A 15,377-nucleotide genomic window follows, 5' to 3' on the forward strand; every position below is an offset into this window, starting at 1 on the left:
CAGTCATTTGCTCCCTGTCAACAGGCCTGCTGCTCGAAGCCTTGTGTGGCTCAGGTGGTTGTGGGGAGAGGTCCCAGCGGGGCCGAGGCTGTTCGGAGTCAGCAGAAGGCCCCCCAGCCAGCAGGTGCCCAGCAGCCCCAGAGGAAAGGAAGCAACGTAGACGCCTTCCCCTAAGAGGTGGTTTTACCAGAAGAAGGATGAATAGGCCGGAAACCATCCCGCCAGCAAACCTCCTCTTGTCAGCTTCTTGCCGGACAAAACAAATGCGCTTTATCTGCAAGTGAGATTGGCTTCCGCAGGCCGATACATCACGCAGGGACAGAGCTACTCCCTCCCAAGGAGCATCACTTCTCCCCTCACGCAGTGCCCTGATCCCCGGGGCGGCCTTCCTGCTGGCGGCTGAACAAGTTCAAAAGGGCGGAGGGATAAGGCCGGCGCTGCCTTTCTTTCCGAAGCCCAGCCTGGCTCTGGGATGGGGGGCAGCGGCCTCAGCCTCTCTCTGGCATTGCTTTGCCAAGGCCCAGCAGCCCGAGCCTGACGGGCGGGGAGTGGCTGACTTCCAAGTGCTTTGTTTCTCTCCACTCACCCCACCTAGATGGCTCGGAAGAAACTGGAATTCCCATCTGCTTAGTGTTCGGAGGGCCTTTCATCGCTGGTGGGAGGATCCGGGCAACTGACCATCAAACGCGCAGCCGTAGGGATTCAGCCGCGTTGATCAAGGGTTTTCCCCGGCATGGCTGGGGCTCCCACTGCATGGTGGCAGATTGGTAAGAAGGTTAATTTAATGGGAAAATAAAGGAGCCTATGATATTTTGAGTTTCCTCTCGATTATTCTAACCACCTCCTCAGTACTTAATTCTTACCCTATCTGTTCACTGTTTAGGGCCATAACAAAGGAGAGGAAGAAGAGTGAGGCAGAAAGGATGAAGAAGAGGAGGGAGAGAGCAGGGGCACGGAGAAAGGTGAGGGGCCTGGAAAAGGTCAAGTTCATTTAGACAGAAAGCGGAGGGGGGTGGGGGGCAGGAGACATTGCAAGAATAGGACTCCGTCCTGTTGAACCCACTTTTCATTCTTTTCTCAAATCCTACTCCCTTCCATCTCAAACACAGCATTGGTTTTGGAAATGCAACCTTTCCACTGTCTCATAAACAGGTGACCTTTATCCTTGAATGTTAAAGTCTTCCTCCGGAGGATGGAGCTTAGCTCATAGCACTGTGATCAGCCAGTTCCCTTTGGGGAGAGACCACAAGATGGAGTAGAGAGTGAAGAGTGTTCTAGATTCAGCTCTACCCTTCACAAGCTGTGTGACACTGGGCAAATCACTTAACCTCTCTGGAGCTCAGTGTCTTGAACTGCAAGATGGCACACCAAATTCTCAGCTTTTTTCCCCCCCTAGCTCTAAAACAGCATGATATCTGATCTGATCTTTCATCTGCTTAAAAAGCCTTTATGTTTCTCCGCGTGTCACTTTCTAGAGGATGTTGTGACTCCTCTTCCTATCTGTCTGCCTTTTAGACCTTGATCTTACTGAAGGCATGAGCCATCTTTTGTATTTATGCCCAGTTCTGAGACATAACACAGTGAACGCAGCAGTGAATCACTGAAGCTGACCTTAGAGCTCTTGTCTGTATCTTTCTAATTTTTTTTTTCCTTAGAGATACAGAGATGAAATATTTTCTTTAGTAAGAGAAGGCAGAAGGCAACAGGAGTGGCAGAAAATGGGCAATAAAGCAAATGTATTTGGACCCCAAAGGCCTCTGGATTCTGTTAAATAACAGTATAGACTCTCAGAGTAAGGATGTGACTTGGGGTTTCAAAGACTTGGAAAGCACAGGGCTGACCTCAGCAGCGCCGTCCCCTCAGGGGAAAGCACGGTGATGTTAATTGAAGCTCAAATGTGGAGGGGCATTTAGAGAAGTGAGCGAGAGAAGCCATCTTGCTGCATTTCTGAATCACTTTTCTCCTTCTTCAGTGACTGTTACTCAGGCTCTCACTCAGCCTCTTCCTTAACTACAGAAGTGTCAGATTGGACCATCATCCGAATCATGGTCTTCCCACGTTCTCCCAGCGACAGTAAGAAACCAGGCTTTGGAGGAACCCGGGGGCGATTCCAAAACATTGCAAGAGAGTCAAAAGGGCACATGTGTGTCATTACTTACTGAGCAAATGGGAGGCAGAAACTTTGGAAACACATGCTCATTAAAGAAAAAGTGAAAAATGGAGAAACAGCAAGAAAGGGGGAAAAAAAATTGACCCGAAGTCCACCCACCCTTCCCCAAAGACAATTACAAAAAAGTTTAGTAGGTTTTATTAACTTCTTGTTTTCAGCACATTTTATCTCCTTCGCTTTATTTTAAAATTAACTCACTAATACTGGGTATGCAATTTTCAAAACTTTTTTGCTTAAATTGTGAAACAAGAGTCTTCTTATTTTATATGTACTTTTAATTAACCTTTTGGGTTACTTTTTACTGTCTTCATATTCTTATTTTTTAAAAGTACTAAATAGACATGTATCCACAGCAAACAGTGGAGACTGAGCAAAAGTAAAGAAAAATTCAAGTTGTAATCAAATAAAATTCACAATAAATTTAATGAGTGTGTGAACATTGTGTAAGGAGTTCCTTTTCTAGAGTCAAACAAGCATTTCTGGAGTTAATGTGGGTAAGCAGTGGGCTTGTAAAGTGGGAGGAAAAAGAGAAATTTGTGGTTCCTGGCTTGTTTCTCCCCCCCAAAAGGGAGGGATCAACAGCCCTTCTTTTCTCTCTATGATCAGGCCAAGCATCCCCCAAGAATCCAAATTACTGTTGATTTCCAATCCCTGGGGGTCAGTGAGATGGTCAGAGAGGCCCTGGACCCGCAGGCAGTGCGTTCTCTCCTGCTGGGGGCACCTGGAGGCAGTGTCACCCAGAACTCCTGGAGCAGAGACTGGCTTTCTCTTCTCCTTTGCCAGGAGCTGTCACTCCCTTCAGCTGAGATGGTGGAGGCTCCAGAGCACTTCTGTCCACAGAAGAGGTGGAGGGGCCGAGGGAAGGAACTTCCGCTTGCTCAGTGTGATCTCCCTCACAGCTCCCTGAAATGCCTTGAAAGAAAACGTCATTCAGGTAAACACCTTTGAAAGGATTAACAGGTGCACAATAGCTATTCCTTATCCCAGAAGCCATTCTCAACCTGCATGGAAGATGTAAAAATACCAGTGCTAGAGAGTTTAGTTAAGCAGTAGGTAAAGACTTTGAGGTATGATTTTGAAGGAAGTGGAAACTTCTGGTTAATACACAGTTCCATCTAAAATCCCTTTTACTGTTGACTCCAACTATTGGGTAACAAAACTGTTAAAAGATTTTTGTTGTTGTTGTTATTTTCAGTTTTGTTTTGTTTCCTTTTGAAATGTAAACTTTATTTCGTATCCCTATTCTAGCTGATCTATCCAAGGAAGAGTGAGAAAGAAGAAGAATTATAAATAATTAATCCTACTAGGTATCCTGGACAGGACACATAGCTGGGGAAAATCCTGCTGCTTTGTGTTAGAGGATTTTTTTTTTTTAATTTTAGTGTTTTACTGAAGTGTAATTGATACACAATGCTAGTTTCAGGCATATAGCAAAGCAATTCAGTTACATATATACATACATATACATATATATTTTCAGATTATTTTGCATTGTAGCTTGTTACAGGGAATTAAAATTAGCATATTATGATGTGGTAGAAATTTTTAGCTGGAAATGGGCATACAGATCCATTGATTCTCATCCTAATCTCAACTGTGAAACCCTTTGTTCAAATAGAGTCTTACCTAGATTTACAATAAGTCAAGCGTGGGACAGGGCATCTATTCCAGTTAGCATGGGAGGTGAGATAGCGGAGGGAAGTGTGGTATCTAGAAAGATCTAGATGGTACCCAGCTTGGCCTTCCTGCCCATCCAGTGTGATCCTGAAGAGGCTCCAAAGACCTCAGTTTTCTGAGCCATCTATGTATTCCCATCCTCTCTTAGAAATGAGGTAACAGAGGCCCTCAGAGGTGAAATGAGTCATGCAAAGTGGTTCATTCCAGAAGGGTGTTGAAAATTCGGAGAGACTAGAGGCATTCTTTTCTAATGCAAGTTCCTCCACTTTTATCTCAGTCTATAGATCCTTAAGGACCTGCCACAGTGAGGTTTGTTTCCCTTGGCCTTGACTAAATCCTAATGGGCCTCTCTCCTTTCAAGGTGGGAAGAATCCCTAAGTGTGTTGTGGTAGCACTCGACCTCTGCGCTAAGTATTAATTAGCTGCAGAAAGGATGGGGCAAGGAAGAAGGAAACGGTCTGGAGGAGGGTGGGTGTGGTCGGAACAGTTAATAAAAGCACATCAGTGGCACACGTGTCCCATGTACCACTGGTGTCATGCATGTCTTGTGTGCATTCTCACAGCTAATTAGAGGATTTTTAATATAGAGAAATGACTTCAAGAGGAGATAAGATTAGAACAAAAGTTCAAGAACAGTTTTCTTCAATGTAGTATTTTAAACTGCAAATGTATAGATATGTACAATTATATAAAAATAATACAAGTGATTAAATTACAGATGCTTGAGTGACTTCTAAGTATTTCAGGTTACATTATCAAATATTCTGCTAATAGGACAAAGGGAAGAGGGCTTTTGTAGAGGGGTGTGGAAAGAATGGCTGGATTGTAAGGTAACTTGGGGACAAAAAGATTCTTGGATGACAACTGATCACGTTTGCAACCCCTAGTTCCTGTTGTGTCTCCAGCCCTCTTGTGAGTTCCAAATGGTATTTTATTCAGTTAACAGTTATTGAGTACCTAATATGTGTCCATCAGATCTGACTGCCTTCTGAACATCCCCCACTCCCTGTCCCCACCTCCATGTCCAAAGACATTGTTCATTTCTGAGAAGGGGAAAAAGACATGCTTAGATAGAGAAGAAATCAGAGAGCCTGCTTGACCATTCAACATCCTCCATGAAGGAATGACCCAAGGACATTTAGGACTAGGGATGTGTACCTTGTTGCCAATTCATAGTGATATAATCCCCTTCCATTGCCTGGAACCTTCAGCCAAGGTCCCTCACACATAGCCTTCAGTGGGAAGGTAATACTTTGGAGAGAAAAAGGCCATTGCAGTGCCAAGTAGGGCAATGTTAAATGAAGAAGATGAGTACACAAGAAAATGAAAAGCAGAATGGAGATTAGGAGTTTAACAAAAGGTAAGGGGAATCTTGGAGACAGAGGCAGTTAGTTGAAATTTAAGTGCTCAGTCACACCTTACCCCTCAACCATCCCTAGGGAGAAATACAGATTTTTCCCATGATACTGGGTATGGGATTTAAGCAAATGTTAAGCAAATCTTAAAAGATTCAGTGAGCGATTTGATAGGTAATAGCCCAAAGCTGAAACAACCTAAGTGGTTACACCAGTGGGTGAATGAATAACCAGACTGAAGTGCACCATACAATGGAATACTACTCAACAATAAAAAGAAATGAACCACTGGTAGACTCAACAGCTTAGATGGACATCAAAGACATTAGGCGGAGGGAAAAGCTAATCTCAGAGGGTTACACACTGTACTGTTTCATTTATATAACCTTTCCAATAATACAAGTCTAGTGATGGAGAACAGATCACTGAATGCTAGGGGTTAGGGGTTAGGGCTGGGGGAGGGTGTGATGATTAAGTGGTAATGTGAGGGATTTTCCTTGTGATGATGGAATGGTTCTGCACACTGACTGTGGTGATGGTTACATGAATCTACACATCATAAAATTCCATAGAACCCTCTCTATAAAAAAGTACACATAAAAACTGGTGATATCCGAATGAGGTCTATACTTGAGTTGACAGTATTATACCCACATTAATGTCTCGGTTTTGAAAACAAGACATTTCATTTGAGACAGCTGAATGAAGCATACACAGAAACTCTCCTACACAGAAGCTCTCCTATGTTTGCAACTTCTTGTGAGTCTTTTAAACTATTTCCAAATAAAAATGTAGACACAGTCAATTCTTATCATTTGCAGTAGTCTGGTTCTTTACATTTTTCTGTGAACACACAGTTGGTGAGTACTGACCCATTGCTCCTATAGGAAATATAAAGTTAGGTGCCTGCAAGCCTCTGGTCGTAACGTTTTCAACAATCAGTCAGTACATAAGCTTGTCTTATGTGTGTTTCTGTTTAAAGACACCTTACTTAATATCTATTGTGGATTCGTTGACATTGAATTCCCAGCCAACTCGTGCCTAAACACTTATCTAATGAACATTTTCTCCGTAAGGCACATCCCAGCCATCTTGTGTTTAGGAACACTTGACAGGACTCCAGCATTAGGCCATTTTAAACAGTGAAATCATCCCAAAAAAGCACAAAAACTCAAGAAACCTGGCACTAAGGAGATGGCAAAAAGGACTCTTGTTTATGGTATGACAGTGTGAGAACTGAAACCAGAAAGCCGAGCATCGCCTTGTCTGATCTCAGCTGGGAAAGTGTGTGTGGAGTAACTCAAATTTTGGCTGCTTCGCCCATGTCCACAAATAACTACGCAAGAGTCACAGGTCCTGATTTTGGGATTATAAAGAAATTTTAGTGAGGAGGTGAATTAGAAAATATGAATTATGAGAATAATGAGGATTGATGTATATGTCTATATATGCCTCTATTTGTATATGCACATACACACATACACATGTAGACACACATACATACATATATACACACATATACATGTATATGTATACATATACACATATGCTCATATTTTCTTTGTAGTTTAGAGGTTTGCAGTTTTTTTTTTGAATTATGGGTTCTTTTGTTTTTTTTTTTTTTGGTCTCAAATTAAGTGCTGTGCCTACCCTGGTCTTTGTCAGCATCATTCAGAAGATTATGTTTGTTTTGTATCTATCAGCCTCCCCTTTTTATGCCCCTTTCTCTCCCCAACTCATAGTTAAACATTTGAACTTCAGTGACCAATGACCCTAAACTCCAGCTTCTCCATCCATGACTCACACTAGCTCTTTGAAAAACAGCTAATGGTGTCCTTCCCATTGAGGTGTAAATGACTGACAGAGGTCAATGAGAGCCCCCTTTTAGGGACCAGTTTCCCATTTCACTTAGACAAGGACACCGAATTCAAGCAGGATATAATTTCAGGCCTTGAGCCCCTGGATGGAGAATCCACACACACAAACATTCGGCCAGTGTAAGTGTGCATAGGCAGGCTGGAGATGATGGGAAAGCATCCTAGGTATTCTTGAAGCCACACTTCCCAGCTAGTTGCCTGTTTGAAAAACCCACTCTAATAATACTCAACCTGGGGACTCTGTTAATAAGGCAAAGAATACCCATAGTTTTCTGAACAGTCATAGCTGCTCTCCTCCTCACTGGAACTGTGTGCCTTTAACTGTTAGGAAGGTGGGCTTTTAAAGGTCCCAGGAGGAATCCCATTTCTCACTGTTACCAGGAATTACCAGAGCTCTTTCCTGCCAGTACCGGGAATGGTCTTTCAGTGCCGGCAAGCCTGCAGCTCTTTTTGACAATCTGGAACGGCCTTCCTCTGACTTGGTATCTATGACCATTATAGTCTCCATTACGACTAAATTGCCTTTCTTCACTTCGGTTCCCCTCTAATCCCTCGTAGGCATATGCTGGTTCTGGAACTCTCACGCAGAGTCTCTGGTTAGTGTATTTCTGAGAGGTTAGATAAGGCCAAAGCTTAAGTTAAGCTCCACATAGCCGAGTGACAGAGAGCTGTTTTTGGCTAAAGGCCCTTTAATTTTCCAAGTGCTCAAATGGAATCATTTGAAATATAAAATGTATGAACATCTTTCCTCTGAACTATATGGTACTCTTTTTCTTGGCTTAATTTCCTCTAGACATAAAAAATTAAGACTTTCACCAGTACCAGTGATCAGTGAAGCTGTGCATGTTGCCAGACTTACAGATTAGATAAGCATTTCGGTTTCCAGTAGTGTTTTCATGGAATTATCTCCATTCAGGTCAAATTCTATTTTGAGAACTCCAGCTGATTCAACAGCCCACAGTTTGTACTTTTGGTCTCAAAGTAAATACTTGATTTCAGTCAAGCCGAGAGAACTGCGCTTGTATTTGAGCCCTGACCCATGTAATTTTAATATCCATTAGCCCTCACTCTGGGATGAAACTGGATGGCTCAGATGCTGTGTAGGTTCATGCAAACAGTGGGGAAAGCCATTTAAGTCCTTTCCCTTCCAAAGCAAACAGTGCGAGTCAGTTGGTCTAAGCAGGAACTGCCAATTAAGCCATGTTCCTCCCTCCACTTCCTTCTGCTTTGAATTGTGGGGCCCTGAGTGCAAAGAGATGAAGCAGGAGGTTACACGTGGGCAGACGCCTGTGTTAGCGAGTCTCGATTCAGATATAAACTGGCAGTCAAGACATACTCAACAACACGGGAACCCAGGTGGACAGAAACATGGATCTCACCAGAACCTTCCACAGCCATTTCTCCTGAGACACAGGGCAGAGGGGGAGTCCAGGTAGGACCTGTTCAAGGAAAAAGTTCAGACAGAGTTTGTTAGGAACCTAGAAGTTGATTTGCAAGCAGGTAGGCGTGTTCACACAAGGGGGAAAAAAGACACTTGAAGTCAGATGTGAAACCAAATCAAAACCCGTGGAGCCCAGGCCACCATCAGGACAGCAGTGGGGACTCATGCACAGGGCACCGTGGCAACATTGCTGTCCTTCCGTCTAAGATGAAACCCTCAGGCATGTCTGCTCTGACCTAAGGGACCGTATATAAAGTGGGCAGCCATCCTGAGTCAGTGCTTGAAAGATGACCACTTATGATAAAAGCATTAATGTAAGAGCTACTTTTTACTGAACACTAATGACATGCCATGGGCCACTGTGGGCATTTTCCATATATACACCTGGTGTCGTGCACTCTTCATCACATGTCTTCCATGGTACAGATGAAAAAAGGCTCAGAGAACTTCAGGAATTTATTCTCATTCAAGAAGCTTGTGAGTGATAGAGTTTGAGGTCACGTCAGTCTGACCTGGAAGCCCGCTGCAAGATCAGAGCCTAATGTTCTTATGAGGTCCTTCGTGTGTGTTTGTGTGTCTTGGACTCTTGGTTTCTGCATTTCATATTTAAATGTATATCGAGCAATGTCTTTATGTTCCTAGTTTCTCTTCTCCTCCCACTGAGGAAAAAAAATGTAAAAACCCCTTTTGATGTGGCAGTGCTGAGTGTATCTGTTCTTAACACACTTAATAACAATGTTGATTATGTCCTTTTTTATGGCATATGTATGCTTTTAACACGTTGGGCATTCAGTTTTCTGAGAACAACTTTACGACCCTAATAAGTTGGAAATTGACCACTAACTGCAGGGGTGGAAGGGAGCCCATTTCCCTGATTACTACAGTTTTAGATTGTGTTTTATACGTATTGTCATGTGGAACTAATAGCGCTATCCATTTCAAAAAAGACATGTCCTAATGGAATCCGGGATTTTGAGCCTTTGAGCCTTCCATTACGGCATTATGAAACTATTAAGGCAAGATGTGTGTTTTATTCATCCCCCAGTTCCCTGTAGTTCTTACTGTGGTGATCTGAGTATCATCAGTATTTCAAAAGATTTGTTGGTGACCCGGTGAATGAACGATTAGCTAGGTAACGTGTAGAGGTTAAGATCATACCCAAGTAACCTTTGATTACTTGTACTGATGTTTGTCCAGGGACATTGCTTAAGCCACCAATCACTGAGTTTGATTTGATTATTACTTCTACTAGTACTAATCATGGTAATTTATTTAATGCTTGCCATGTGCCAGGTACAAGAAGAAGTAGGCTTGGAGGGTTCAGTCCATTTGTACAGGGGAAAAGCCAGTGCACCCTGGATTTGAGCCCAGTAGTGGGGCTCCAAAGGCTTTCCAAATGCTCACTGGATCATAAACGAGGTTGCTGCAGAATAGCAGATAGGGTCCATGACCCAGAGTTTTGTGGACCCAACCTGGCGCATTGCTCAGCAGCTCAGTTACTCAACAGATGCTCTTGACATGATGCAAGAGATTAAGTAGGAATGACTTGTGGTCAACTAGGCTGTCCCCTACTTTTTTTTTTTTTTTTTTTTTTTTTGATGGAATTAAGTGGAAGTGAAACTGGACCAAAAATTTTGTTTTGGTTTCCATAAATCATCCCTTCCTCGTTGGGATAAGTCAGGGATCTGGAATGGGTGCTGACTCAGTCATGAAATTTAGGATGTGACTGTGGAGTACAAAGTCTGGGACTAGGAGATAATAGAGAATCCAAAAGAGAAGATACAAATGCCTGCTTTTGTGTAGTTTTCAGTCTCTCTGTGTGAAAGAATTTGAGTGAAAGGAAAAGAATAGGGACACAAGAATCATCACACAGAGGAGAGCAAATTTTTATGGTCTATCCAGAGCAACTATAGCATCAAACTTACAACAAACATGCAGGTAGAATGACTTAGGGGAAGGCCTACACATGACCTAGGGAATCTGTGTTTTAATTTTGTTCTTCCATTGATTCTGGGTAAACTTTTTCCTTTGAAAGATCATCCTTTAGGAAAATTTTCTTTTACTTACAAATAAATGTAGCTATATTGTCATATACAAGTTCCTGACCATGAGATCTTCCAACATTCGCTCAATAGGCAGCTACTACATACCAGGTACTTTGCACAAACAAAACAGGATGCCTCCCCCCCTTAGAAATTGGAAATTGGAAATTTATTGTGAAACTCTTTTTTTAAAATCTGTAGATGGTAGAATTACGTGTAAGATTTATTCCCCAATTATATTGTGCTATATTTATTAAAATTTCTACAATTAATATCTATTACTTTTATAACCAGAGGCAAAAATTAAAATAAACCAGGATCTCCAAATTCAGACTTATGACACATGCAAAAAGAAGATAAATCATAATAATAGCAATTTTGAGAGCTTCCTATACGACAGGTACTGTGCCAAGCATTTTATTTGAATTATTTTATTTAATCCTCACAACTCTCTTATTATGTTAAGACTATTTTCACCCCCATCTTACAGATAGTGATGTTGAGGCTAAAACAAGATGAAATCCCAGGTTACACAGCTGTAAAGCCTTATTTGCCCCACTAAAAAGCTTGGAACCACACTCATCTGATGAATAAAAGTCAAATGAAGGTCGAATTCTCCGTGTACTCTGATCCTGAGAACTCTTCACTGTGTAATATTATAGTGATGTTCAGCCAAGAGGCTCTATACCCCTGGATGTATTGAATAGTATATATTGTTATTTTTGGAAGATGTTCTATTTCATTCTGATAGAGAGCAACTGGAGACTGTAAACCATATCTTCTTCAGCATTTTTTAAAATTCCTTCTCCAGTTTGTGGTATTCCTTCCTTCTGGTTGCCTGTCTGGGCAATGCTTAGAAAATACTGTTGACTGCCTGGTACAGTGAAAGTGTTGTCGCAAAGCTCTCCTGTTTGCTGAGGGAGACTGCAGATTGGATATCCTTGCCTGGCCTCAGTTTCTTGGCTTCACTGTGGGACCTCAAATAAATATTACTGCTTTTTCAAAAAATTAATCCCATGCTTTTTTAAATTTTAATTTTTATTGAAGTGTAGTTGATTTACAATGTTTATTTCAGGTGTAGAGCAAAGCAGTACAGTTATACATAAATATACATATATATGTATTTTTTCTTTTCAGATTCTTTGCCATTATATGTTATTACAAGAAATCGAATGTAGTTCCCTGTGCTATAAAGTAGGTCCTTGTTGTTTCTATATTTTATACGTAGTAATGTGTATCTGCTAATCCCAAACTCCTGATTTATCCCTCCCCCACCTTTTAAATATTATTAATTTTCATAATATTTACTAAGCATCTACATGGTTTCCAGCCCTGAAGGAAAGGTCTCAAAGCAGAAAATGCATTGCATATAGAGTATTGAGGGAGCCATGAAGGGCCCCACGGTTACTCTCAGGAGTGCTGCGAGCCTGGGTGCTGTGTTGACAATAAAGTGCTCTAAGTTTCTCCGAGGAAAACAGCAATGTCCGTTTCACTGGGATTTGTCTTTATTTTCAGTGATTGGATGACCCATGTGTTAAACTCACTTTCTCTACTTCTTCAGATTTTTTTTGGAGGAGGGAAGAAACTCTATTGAGAATCAAGAGAATTACTGACTAATTTTGTGAGGTTATTTAAATCTACAAATCTAGGTTTAATAGTTACTAGTAAACACTGAATTTCCCTTTGTTTGTTTATTTTTAAAGTAATTATTCATTTAGCACCCTCTTCATGCAAGTCATTATGCTGGTGCTTCAGATAATACAAAGATGACTAAGACATGATCTCTGACCTCCAGACACTTAAAATCCCTAGCAATACAAATACAGATGACTAGAAAACAAAGCAACAAGCAGTAAGAAACATGCAAAAGGTTTGGGACCATGGCACGTGGAATGCTTCTGCTCAGGAGGTCAATAGCAACCGTTGTCAGAGTTTTTGAGCACTTGTAATATGCCGAGGCACTGGGGTAAGAGCTTCACTTGAGTTTTTAACACACTTTTCAAACAAACCTGGATCCCCATGCATCATGCTCTTCTCTGCCTGAGATTCTAACCAGTAGAGAAATAAAGGAAAAGATGGAGTAACAAACTATGACATTTATTACCGATAAAGACTGTTGGTGGGTGCAGCTTGGGACAGTAGCCAAATAGTATTTCTAATTTCTTCTCCAGATCTTGGAAAAACTCATCTGAGGGAATGTTTGAGTCTGCAGAGGACACTCTCAACCAGGCTACCACTTCCCACTGAAGCCAGTGGAGAAAGAGAAAATTCCCTGTATGCAGGACCTTTGGTAAGTTAGCTCCATGTGGTCTAGAGTTGTGGAAGTGAAGTGAGAGCTTTGAGAGGGCTGTAAGCAGAGCAGTGACAGGAGACACTCTCCCAACCATTAAACAAACCTTGAAGATGGGCTTGATTTTCTTTATCGTCATTCTGCCTGGCTTCCCTTCGCTATGGCTCATCTCTTAGATCAGTGTCTTTCCTTAGGGTCCAAGTCCATGAATTTCTAGGGCAGGTTCTCTTAGAGTTTAAGTAATATCTTTTTTTATGTTTATTTTTATTGAAGTATAGTTGATTTACAATGTTGTGTTAGTTTCTGGTGTATAGCATAGTGATACAGTTTTACGTATGTGTATTCATTTTCATATTCTTTTCATTATAGCTATTACAAGATATTGAAGGTAATTCCCTGTGCTATACAGGAGGACATTGTTTATCTATTTTATATATAGTAGTTTGTATCTGCTAATCCCAAACTCCTAATTTATCCCTCCCCCACCCCCTTTCTCTTTTGGTAGCCATAAGTTTGTTTGTGAGTCTTTCATAGGCATTAACCTTTATCTCTACTTACAATGGTTGTACACCTCGAAACTCACAAGTCATGCTCTGAGTGTTCTTCTCTGGTTGTTTTCACCTTTCCTTCTCAAATCTGTCCAGATTTTCTGTAACTGCTTAACACAGCACTGCTGACCTTCTCAGGGCAACTCTCTGATTGCTCTCACCATGGCCTTGTTCCCCATGGCTTAGACTGTCAGTGGTTACCTGGGTTCTGTCCCTCTCTGAAAGGACCATGTCAGATTCTGCTTCTGAGATATTGCACCTCTTCTTCTGTGAGACTTCCCTGGGTTCCAGGAACTTTTCCTTATCCTCTTATAATTAAGCCATTTCTTTTTTTTCCCCTGGTGGTCGATTACACAGCAGTTTGATCTGACTATTTTTCTTATTCCTTTTTGCATCTCTTCTGTCCTTCAGGATCTCATTTTATGTTTTATATGCATCTAGACTATGTCCTAAGACCTCAACTTTCTTCCCCAAGAAGCATCTCTTGTTCTCCGGTGAAATCAGCTGGCCTTCCTAGGCTCGCTTGCGTCCTCAGAGCCTGGCGGTACCCTCTGGATTAGGACCTGGATTATGGCATCTCCAAGAAGCCTTCCGGAATGTATCCAGTTGCCAGCACCAGCCCCAGGATGCTAGGTAGTTACTGTTATGGATCAACACATCTCAGAAAACCTGGGCTTTTCACCCTCGAACAAGGTTGCTCATTGTCGCCACATTGGAATAATGAAATTAACAAACCTGTGACCGCCCCCCAAAGGTTCAACACAAATCTATGTAGGCATTTCTTCCTTGTTCACAGAGATTGAAATTTAAGGAGGATAGTGAGGAAAGGAAAGGAGATTTCCCTAGAAATAGTTTCCTTTAAGAGCAAGGAAGCAATATCTTATTGTCCTGAGCTGCCAAAATTCATTTTTATGGAATCAAATCCATGAAGAATTGGCTATGGTCCATGTAATATTGTGAGTGTTAGAATTTGCACTTGGTTTCTCTAGTTACTCAAGCTGTGTGGAAAAAAAAAAAAAAAGCCTGTTGCCAGCCCTCTCCCAACTAGCTTCTCAGAGAGTATCGTTACTCCACTTAGGAGTTACTCTCTAAAAAGGAGACTTCAGTTAAGGCCACTTTAAAGGGTAGACTTTGAGCGTTTGCTGGGCCATTTAATCTCCCAGCACCCTTCCCGCCTCGGCCACTCCACTCTGATTCTTTTGTAGCAACAAGTGACCTGTTTTGAAAAGCTCAGTAGGAAACTCCCTACTTCTGAAGTTCACCAGGCACAGATATCGCACATGAAGGCTTTAAGTCCCTTTCAGCTTGATAACTGGCAATATTGCTGTGATTCTTACCTGGAGAGATTTTACAACTGGCTCAGCACAGTTGACTGAAGCATTTTCACTTGGGTCAAGGCATCAACAGTTAGTTTCCATCCAGAGAAAACTCCAATTGGAAAAGATACATGCCCTGCAATGTTCATAGCAGCACTATTTACAATAGCCAAGACATGGAAGCAACCTAAATGTCCATCAACAGATGACTGTGTAAAGAAGATGTGGTATATGTATACAGTGGAATACTACTCGGCCTTAAAAAATAATGAAATAATGCCATTTGCAGCAACATAGATGGACCTGGAGGTTACCATACTAAGTGAAATAAGACAGAAAAATAAGTATCATATAATATTATTTATATGTAGAAACTTAAAAAATGATACAAATGAACTTATTTACAAAATAGGAAGAGACGCACAGACATAAAAAACAAACTTATGGTTACCAAGAGGGAAAGAAGTGGGAGGGATAAATTAGGAGTTTGGTATTAACAGATACACTATTTATAAAATAGATGAACAGCAAGGTCCTACTGTACAGCACAGGGAACTATATTCAGTGTCCTGTAATAACATAAAATGGAAAATAACCAGAAAAATATGTATATACTGTAAGTATAACTGAATCACTATGAAACTAGCACAACATTGTAAAC

The sequence above is a fragment of the Camelus dromedarius genome, chromosome 20 (genome assembly GCF_036321535.1).
Source record: "Camelus dromedarius isolate mCamDro1 chromosome 20, mCamDro1.pat, whole genome shotgun sequence".
NCBI lineage: Eukaryota > Metazoa > Chordata > Mammalia > Artiodactyla > Camelidae > Camelus > Camelus dromedarius.